Below are 10,096 nucleotides of genomic sequence, written 5' to 3'. Positions count from 1 at the left end.
TCCCCTCCCCACCCCTCCCTTTTCACTTTCCATAGACACACATTGATTATTAGACTGTATGGACCCCCCTCCTTTTCCACAACCCCACCCTCAACAACTGACCAAAATAATGTCTTGTTGGAAAACTATAAATCATTTTCGTGTTTGAATCCCTGAAGACTCTATTTAAGTAAATAGGCTTACTGTGAAACAATGCATAGATCCAAGTCCTTCTCCGGATTGCTTCCAAATGCTGCCATCTCCAAAACTTTTATTTACAAGAGAAGAAGAGGAAGAAGAAGAAGGGGAAGGAAAAAAAAAAAACAACCAACCACCAAAAAACTTTGGCAAACTTTATCTCTTCTTTATTATAAGCTTCAGCCTTGCCTTGCTAAGCCCCAGCCTGTTCTACAAAAGGTGGCTAGAGATTGAGATTTATTGGTTTCCAAATGAAAAGATTCATTCGATATAAGAGGTTAACTCAAAGTTCCTTAAACCGTGACTAGCATTGGCAAGGAGCTTTGCCTAGTCAGCACAAAGGCAGTTCAAAGAAACCTTTAAAAATACACACAGATATACATACACACAAACACACTCTCACACTTTAGCCTCAACTGCAATTTTCTTTTCATTTTTGTTTCTTTCTGCCATTACAAAGCCCTGAGCCCCTTTGTAGGTAGCTGGAGGGTTTTTTTTTTTTTCTCCAAGCTGAACTTTGCCATTTTGGTGTTGACCAACCCCCTTTTCTTTTGCAACCAGTGAATGAAAAGACTCAAGGAAAAAAAAAAAAAAGATTAAGAAGTAAACGGGGTGAGCAAAAAAAAAAAAAATCCTTCTAATTTATAGAGAGCAGAACAACGTTTTAAAAATAATACAACCCCCAAGAAAACCCCAAATCCATACAAAGGGGGGGAGGGGGTCAGGCAAGGTGACGGAGGGGAGAGAAAAGCAGCGAGCCCGCCCCATGCTGCTGGGGGGGCTTGAAGCGGGGTGCGAGGATTTGGGGGGCTGTCGTGACACATGTGTGTGTGCGTGTGCGTGTGCGTGTGCGTGTGTGTGTGTGCCCGCCCGGGAGCCGCACACAGCGGCAGCCGGGGCTGCGGGCTGGAGGGCTCCGTCCTGTGTGTGGAGCCTGAGCTATGGAAATGGTAATGAGGGAAAATTAACCCGGCCGTTTGTTACATTGCAGAGAGATCAATGCCTGACCCAGGGCTGAGGGATAGCTTACTTCTGTAGGAAAGATATGAGATAATCGCTCTGCAACACACTGGTGGCGAAGACAGGGACCCATTTGAATATCGCCTTTAATAATAATAACAGCCATAACGAGAATCACAACCACCACCCTCTGGCCGGAGCGGGCCGGGAGACGGCGAGGGGAAGGCGTTGGCGGGCTCTGCGGGGCTGGCGGGGTGCGGGGGTGCCCCGGGGGAGGCTGCGGGGCCGGGGCGGCGGGCGGCGGCCTCGCCGCGGGGGCTGCGCGGGGTCCCGGCAGCGGCCCCGCCGCTTCCCCGGGGGCTGCCGGCTTCCAGCGGCCCCGCTCGACGCGGGAGGGGGGACGGTACCTCCGGGCTGCGAGGGGATTGCGATCAGAGCGGGGAGAAGCTGACCTTTCGGGGATTTCGCGTTTGGGGTCTTTTTCTTGTTTTCCGTGCAACCTCGAAATAAAACATGAGAAGATGAAGGGGCTGGACAAATTCAGCTGGAGGACAGAGAGCGAGCTGCTGTCTTAAAAGCAGCCAGCGGAGGCTAATGAGACCTTTGGGGTAGGAATAGTGTACTCTTTTTTTTTTCTTCTTTTTTTAAAGTAAGGCATCAGTAAACCCACAAAATTGGAAATGGTGACAGTGCAAAATGAATCATCCTCCTATAAAGGGAGGAGGAAATACAAAATACATTCGGGGAGGGGGTGTCTATCAGGCGTGGGGCATAATAAAAATAATGTTTGAAAAAGGCAGCTGAAGAAGGTGGCAGGGTTCTCCCCATGTTTCAGGAGACAATATGGGCAGTGTGATCTGCTCTGACCTGCCTCCTATTGTACAAGTTCGCCGTTGGCTTCAGCGAGGGAAAGATCGAGTTTTATCTGAATAAAGTCCAGCAAACTTTGCTGGGTGGCAGCTCTTCCTTCCCTCCTCCTTCGAGCCTCATTCAGAGTCGACGTAAAACTAGCCTGGATGTCAAATGTCTCTTTTAAGGCTTTTCCCGCAAGATGTTTCTCATATGCGTCTCTCAGAGTTCTATTATTATTATTACTATTATTATTATTACTACTATTATTTAGTGACACCCCCCCCCTTCTTTTTCCCTGAAGTTTCTTTTTAAGGCTGAAGCTGTCAGCCGAGAGGATGACATTTTAGGTCACTTTACAGTTAATTTCAGTGGTCGTTAATTAGTAATGTTGCAGGAGTTAAGGCAGAAACTTGTTGGCTGAGATTAGATCATGTAGGAAGGAAAACCTGCGAGTGGACTCCATTACATCTACAACCGGGGACGGCTTGCTTGTCCAGAAAAATAAACGTTGCAAAGAATAGGGACAGACAATGATCTCCAAGGAAGAAATGGAGGGCGGTGGGATGATTTGGGATGCCCGGAGCTGAGCCGACCTGAGCCCCAGCCCTGCGGCTGCAGCGGGTGGGGGGCAGCCCCACTCCCACGGCGAACGGCAGCCCCGAGAAATGCGGTGTGGAAAAGGCTGTGGGGCAAGATAAAAAATAAATAAAATATAAAAGAAAATAAAATGAAATAATAAAATAAAATAAAATAAATTAAAATAAAATAAATAAATGGGGAAGGGGGGAAGATCGCACTTAAGATGACTAACCAGTCTGTGATCAAGGGAAGAGAGCGGCTGGTGAAGGCGCTTTCAAAATTAGCATTATCCTTAAACCTGGGAATTATGAGTGGCTGAATCTGGCTTCCCCTGTGGGGCGGTAGTTTCTGGGTAGCGAAGGATAAAGTTTTAACCCTAGTACCTGACAAATAGGAATAATCACCGGAATGATTAAAAAGACACTGGGAAGAATCAAACGGGGGTGGGGGGTGGAGGGAAGAAAAATCAAGTCGCGAAGCTGCCCGAAAAGCCCGAAAGGGAACGAACGGGGGAACGCACGGAAAAAAAGGAGAGAAAAATGATTCTGTGATGCCTGGATATTCCGACAGGAATAAATGCAAAATGAGAAATCGGAGAAGCGAGTCTGTGCAGCCCGTCTGGTCTATATAGCGGGGACTTAAAAATTACATCTGGAGCAAAACTGCCCTTGGCTGGCCGTTTTTACACTTTGATATTTTATATATATATATATATATATATACACACACACATATATTTTTTAGCAACAAGTATCCAAGGATCTAAACTAATTGATTCTGGAGTTTCTTGGAATTTATCCAAAGAGCAATATAGTTTTAATTGTATGTTGCTTAAAACTCCATTTCTCGAACAGTGTGAAACAAGTCATAAAAGTCATAAAGCGTATCACTGTTTTTTCCCCCACCCATAAATACTCAGCCGACACTCGCAATTCTCTCCTAATACTCCTAAGGGGTGCAAAAATAATTTCGAAGACATGTAACTACACCATAAACTTGGAAACTGTTAATCCGTTTTAACTGATTTAGAAGGCACTTCTGATTTTAATTTTTAGGGGAAAAAGAAAAAAAAAAAAAATTAAGACACCCTCCCAACTACTTCTACTTACCCACGAGCAAGACAGATTTTGAAATCTAATTTTAAACCTGAACACTAATGTTCCAGTCCGGCTAAGGGGGTAGAACTGGGTTACTGTGCAAAGTATTTGGGTGGAGATAAAAAGGCCTGTAAAGTTTATATACATTTCTGTTTTCCTCATCCCTCACTTGGAAACCCAGCCAGCAGCATCCCTAGCTAATCAGCCAGAACCAACCTTGAAAGCAAACTTTTTTTCAATTAACAACAATATATTTTCATCATTAGAGGCCATGGCTATAAATATCTGACGATTTCTCTTAAAAAAAAAACCACAACAGACCCCACAAACGACAGAAGAGTCACTGCCTCCCCCCCCCCCCCCTTTTTTCCCTGCACACCCACACTTTTCGTGTCTAAAATTAGCAGGAAAACTATGCACTGGGAGAGAAAGTGCAATGTAGCTAAGGCAGGGAGGCTTCATTAGTTCCTGCAAAGGCTTGGGTTGGAGCTGGGGCCGGAGAGCCAGCCATCAAAGGAAGCCAACTGCATCTTTGCAGATCATTTTGGCGCTTCAGAGAGCGATTCAGGCTGGAAATCTGTAAAATCCACGCAAACCTTTCTCCTCTCGCTACTAGGCACCCTTTGACACAGTTGTATTGAAGTTGGGGCTGGAAGGTCCTTGGAGGTCTCTGAGTGTGACAGTACTTAGAATAGCGGGTAGATGGCACAATTTTCTAACATTTAGAGAGAAGAACCCACGCTGGGAGCAATAAGTCCATTTAAAAGCCCTTTATTTAAAAGGAACAAAGATAACTGACAAACAAAGTACAGAGACATCTCAATGAAATTTCTAGAGAAGAATAAAAAACTCTCTGCAAAGGAAAATACAAGTTCTCGGGTTTATTTATTGTTAAGTACAATACCGAAATTAAATTAAATTAAATTAAAATATAGATGTATCTAACAAGCTCCTAGAGCTGCGGATGTTTAAATCGGGGATCCAGGATAGTAAAATACGAGCAGCTATTTGAAAGGAAGGAAATTCAGAAAATAGGGTTAATGTTTCAGAATGAATACAGCTCTCGCATGCCCGCTGTTTAAAGGACTCCATCAAATCAGCACATGCTTTTTTTTTTCTTTTTTTTTTTTTTCCCAAGGCGAATCGGAGAAAGATGTGGTCAAGGGGGGAAATAAGACCGGGGCGGGGGGGGGGGGGGGGGAGAGAAATCTGAGGTTAGGAGCTACTTTCTAGGAAAGGGAAATAATCTTAAGGGCGCTATGTGGCTGCATTTCAGTATTTTTTTTTTACAGTGCTTGAATTCAACAATGAATGGTGGTTTCTTTCTGAGTTCATTCCTTTTATTCGCATACAGGCTAATGGGTAGGGTTCAAAGCAAAGGCTAAGAAAAAGGAGAGAGAAATTTCAGCAGAGGTAGGCAGCATCTCTCCGGGGTGGTGAGGCTCCGAAGAGCCGCTCGCACGCATTTGGAAAGTGACACACAGATAATTCGGGGACAATTCCCCCCCCCCCCCCCGTTATCATCCATCTTGGACTCCGAAACTCGACGGCTTCTGATACCGAATACACATATCGTCGACATTTTTGGGCTGAAGGAAAAGAAATAAGTGAAGAGGGGGGGGCGGGGAGAGAGAGGGTGACGCTGAGAAATTAGGCATTGATCCGGGTTTGACCGAGTCTGGGAGCTTCCACTAGCAACAAGCAGGCAAACACTCCCAAAACAGAGGCAGACACACGCTTCCAGCTCCACTGATTATGTTAAAAAAGGGGGAAATAAAAGGGGGGGGGAGAAAAAGCGAAAAAAAAAAAGGGGGCAATAAGCGGTGTGTTCCCTCGAATATGTGGTGCTGTAAAGAAATCAGTTTCCGTATAAATGATTGTATTTGGGTGGGTGCTTTTCCGACTTATTTGTTGAGTAAATCTCTCTCACTGCGCTGAAGGCGAATCCCTGTTGATAAATCCATCATTACCGTTTGGATACAGGGAGACAGCAGCGCCACTAAATTTATCTTACATTTGTAGCGCTTTAATAGACATTTATTAAATGCTTTTAGAGAGAGACATGGGGCGCCTGATTACATCCTAGTTATAGACAGAACATAAAGACACACGTTAACAGCAATTTACAAGAACGGGGGGGGAAGAGAGAAGAATAAAGAAAAGAAAACAAAAGAAAAGGCAAAGTTTGGGAGTAAAGCTGCTGGGAAACAGTCAGTGTGCACCTTTCCGTATGGCCGCTAAATACCAGCTTTTTCTCCTGCATTTCTCAGAATATTAATCGTGGCCTACATATGTGCCTGCATGTATACATATAGAGAGTATATGACATACACCCGCATACATGCAGAAGCGTGCGTATGGATCAAACAAGGCGACGCATATTTCTGCGTCCTGTATTTCCAGCACATCAGAATACAGGAGAGCATTTACAATAGATTCATCACTCTCTTTCACACTCGCCCTCCACCCCCTTACCCCCCCCCCCCCCCGCCAGCTTTTAACTCTAATTTCAATCTTCTTCAACTGGAGAATCTCCAGGGACCTGGGCAAACTTGTGTAAAATAGTTAAACCAAGCGTGTTTCAAAGAGGATTGCTGAGTTCCTCTTCCTGCCTTAATAAACCGAAAGGCCCAGTTCAAAGAAAACACACTGGAATCAAAATTCAAAATATCTTACGACTCACACGGGTAGAGCAGGCTCCGAGCAATGTATGCAGTTTCATGCGTTGGTGGGCACGTAGTGACAAACATTTCGCCCTGCTTTTTGTGTGTGTGGAAATCCTTCCTTTGGGCTTTTTCTCCCTCTCTTTTATTTATTTATTTAATTAATTATTTAATTATTTTAAACTTTTCTATTTTGCTTCAAAAAAATCCCTTCTTCCACTCTCTCTCAGGTACATATTTAGAGCCACCTCTTGCTTTTATAAAGTTAACCCGCTCCTGCAGAGACCAGATCAAATTCGGGTTACCGCCGCTCACCGCCCATCGCTCCGCACAGCAGCGCGCCCGCACCGCGGAGCCTCCGCCTAAGGAGCAAGGATTTATTGAGTTATTTATTTATCTTTCTTTTCGGGTGTCTGGCGAGGATCACCTCTGCTTTACCTTCCCACCGTCCGAGTCATGCTAAGGAAAGCATCGCCCGGATTTCACATCTAGCTCGGAGCTTATCCTCCTCTAATACCCCGTGGGTCGCCTTTCGCGGGGGACAGGGACACGCACACACACACACACACATCCACACAAGCACAGAGCTGATGCCCGCACCTCCAGGGGAAAAAAAAACCCAACCAACCCAAAACCAAACCACCAAAACACCACGCGAAACCTTCCCCCCACCTCTGCCCTTTCTCAAGAACACTTCTTCTATCTAAAAGTTTCCAAAAGAAAATAAATACAAGTGACACTGTGCTGGGGGAAAGCTCATTAGTTCGTTGTCCAACTCTAATAAAAGAACAGAAGTGCAAATTATAGAGTTCAGCTTCAACACACGCTCTGTCAACTAAAATCAACCGAGTGCAGGCTTGATTCAAATAGCTGCGAAGTTGGTCCGCAATTCAAAACCACCTTCTCCCTCCTCCCTTCCCCTTCCCACCCCACCTCCACACTCCGCCCTGCCGCAGGGACATTTGGTTGGAAAAATATTGTTCCAAGGAAGGTAATGATAAAGCTTAACATTAGGAAGAGAAGTGCGCAAACTCATTTCCCCATCGGTAATCCCAATAAAACGAGCGTGGTGCTTCGCTGGGAAGGGCTGGGATAGGGGCTGCGTGTGTGTGGATGAGGGGGGGAGGAGGAGGGACAGGACTCCTGAAATAACATCTTCTTTCCAGCAAGGTAGAAGAAGAAACGGCCCCTTTGTTTTGATAATTAGCTAAGCCCAAACTAGGAAAGCAGATGTGTTTGCTTAGCTAATCGTAAAACAAGTTTCTTTCAAAGAACTTCATTGAGCGATTGCAATTGTGAAGGAAGGAGAAGGATTTCATCCTCCTCTCCCACCCCCCTCTCTTCTAAATTATTATTCTTATTTTTTTTCTTCTAATATGACACAAACGCTTCCGATTACCTAGATGGGAAGAAGGCAAAGCCTCTTCAGCATAGCACCGGGCTCGCCCCCTGAGCCGCACAGCCACCCTGGGCTCTCCCTGCTGCACGTTACCACGCCAGATCTGTTGACATTTTACTTGGGGGGGCGGGGGGGAATGGGTAGAGAGAGGGGGGGAAAAAAAAAGAGAAGGGGGAAAAATAAAGTTTTAATGACATGTATGACATATTAAATTAGGCAGTTTTACAATTGGGTTTGAATGCGATGCTAACTGATTACAACTGTGTTATCAAAAGGGTGATAAGATTTATAACTTCGTGAGCACAAGCCTCTCCTCTTAATGACAATAGATGTTCAATAGCAGAAATCTGGTTTCTATTTTCCAAGAAGAGACGCTGTGTGTCTCCGTTGCCCCTTTATTACCGCAGGATTCAAGATCCTCTCTAAAACAGCTTGGCACTTGGAAATCCACAGGCCAGGAATACCTTTATGGTCCCTATTAACTACTGTGTTATTTACACTTTCGCTGGTGCTTCTCACTCAATACCCGTATCACATACGATGGATAACACAGCCTCTCTCCTCGCCCTTCGCTATCCATGGGTGTTTTGGGTTTATATTTTGCATTTCTTTGCTTTACAAAGGGGGGGGGAAAAAAAAGAGGGGGAAAGAGGAAAAATAAAACAAACCCACAGCTCTGCCTCTTACACCCCTCTCCTCCCCAGCTCCCTAAACCAACACATTAAGCAAACTTTAAAAACTGGGTTCCTATTACAAAGCAGCGCCCAGGACTAACTGCTTTAAAATTACTGCATAATTAGATTTAGTTGAATTTCACCATTAATTAGGCAGCCGCACTGCGGGGAGCCTTTGAAATCTGAGAAAATGGGAAAAATCATCTGAAGCACGTTTTTTAAACCCAACTTCAATAAATCCTGACAAGGCCTGCATTTCTCCGTGTATCTCTTTCCATTCTACAAAGCAAAGCGAAGCGAGCACGATCCCCAGGACCCACTAAAGTTTTAATTAAAAAAAAAAAAAAAATAAAAATCCCATCTCCATTCCCACATCCCGCCTGTTATCAGCAGCGGCGGTTACGGAGCGCCTGGAAACATCCCCCTTTCTCCTTCCCTTTTCCTCCCTTTCCTCTCTTCCCCCCCTTTTTTTTTTTTTTTGTTTTGGTTTGCGTGCGTGTGTTGGGTTTCCCCCCCCCCCTTTCTTTCTAAGGCACCTTCCCGAGGATCCCGCTGTCTCCGCAGGCTCAAACCCTAAATGTTTAACACCCCGGGGGTAGGGCTGACTCCGCTTCAATGGCCATTGAGCCGCGCTCGCACGGGGGAGATGCTTCCACAGGTCATTTACATGCAGATGGGATACGAACGCCGGGGGAAGAGACACCCGCCGCTCCGACGGGCCGGCAACTCTTCCCGCCGGCCCGGCCCGGCGACCCCCCGGCCGCGGGGACCCTGCGCGGAGGTCGGGGGGGGGGGGGGCGGGGGGGGGGAGCGGGGGGGAGGCCGAGGCCTCCCCCCCGCTCCCCCCCCCCCGCCCCCCCCCCCCGACCTCCGCGCGGCGCGGAACGAGCGAGCAGGGCCGGGGACGCCATGTTGGCTGAGCTCATCGGACCCCGCGGCGGACTTTCCCACGCGTCGCCCCCGCGGCCGCGCAGCGCTCCGCGGTCCCCCCCCCCCTCCTCTTCACCTCGTCCTCCCCCCCCCCCTCCACCTCGTCCTCCCCCCCCCCTCCACCTCGTCCTCCCCTCCCACCCACCCGTCCAACCCGCCCGCCCGCCCCTTTCCCCCGGCCGCCGGCGGTGCGGCCCCACGGGCGAACCCCGCGGGCTACGGGCGCTGCCCGGCCCCGCCAGCCCCACAGGCGGGCTGGCACCGCCCGCCAAAGCACCTCCTCTACGCCCCAACCCTCCGCTTTTGTCTGAACTTGGGAGAGCCGCCTCCTCTCCGCGCCCCCTCCGCGCCCCGCGCACGCACAGCGCGGGCGGCCACCCCCCCCCCCGCTCCATCCCCCGCCGCCGCTCCCCCGGCGGGGTCGGGGAAGGTTTGGGAGAGCGGCGGCGGGGGAGGGAGAGGGAGGAGGAGGAGGAAGGGGGGTGGGGGGTGAAGAAGACCTTTCCCGAGATGTGGTTTGCACCGCGGGCGGCTCTGCAGCGATCGCTCTCGTTCCGGGTCGCCTTTGGGTCTTTCCTCGCCAGTTCCCCGCGCCGGTGGCAGGGGTGGCGGGGAAGGAATAAAGCGAACTAAGATCAGATTAAAGAGGGGGGGGGAAAAAAAAAAATCAAAGGGAGGGTTGGGAAGGGGGGGGGAACCGCAAGGAAAAAAATAAATTAGAGACTTAAAGGGAAAGAGTCGCCATGTTTAGCAGCTTTTTTTTTT

General features: G+C 48.0%; 1 long non-coding RNA gene across 1 annotated transcript; it reads right to left on the bottom strand.

Moving 5' to 3' along the window:
- Window positions 1–4,531: 4,531 nt before the first annotated feature.
- Window positions 4,532–9,181, bottom strand: LOC138688068 (uncharacterized). The gene is made up of 2 exons (XR_011327129.1): window positions 7,728–9,181; window positions 4,532–6,690 (listed from the first exon to the last, which is right to left on the bottom strand). It is a non-coding gene; the product is annotated as an uncharacterized lncRNA (long non-coding RNA).
- Between the last annotated feature and the right edge of the window lie 915 nt (window positions 9,182–10,096).

This window comes from Haliaeetus albicilla, chromosome 12 (genome assembly GCF_947461875.1).
Source record: "Haliaeetus albicilla chromosome 12, bHalAlb1.1, whole genome shotgun sequence".
Taxonomy (NCBI): Eukaryota; Metazoa; Chordata; class Aves; order Accipitriformes; family Accipitridae; genus Haliaeetus; species Haliaeetus albicilla.
The sequence above is the reverse complement of the archived record's forward strand: the minus strand, read 5'-3'. Positions and strand labels throughout refer to the sequence as shown.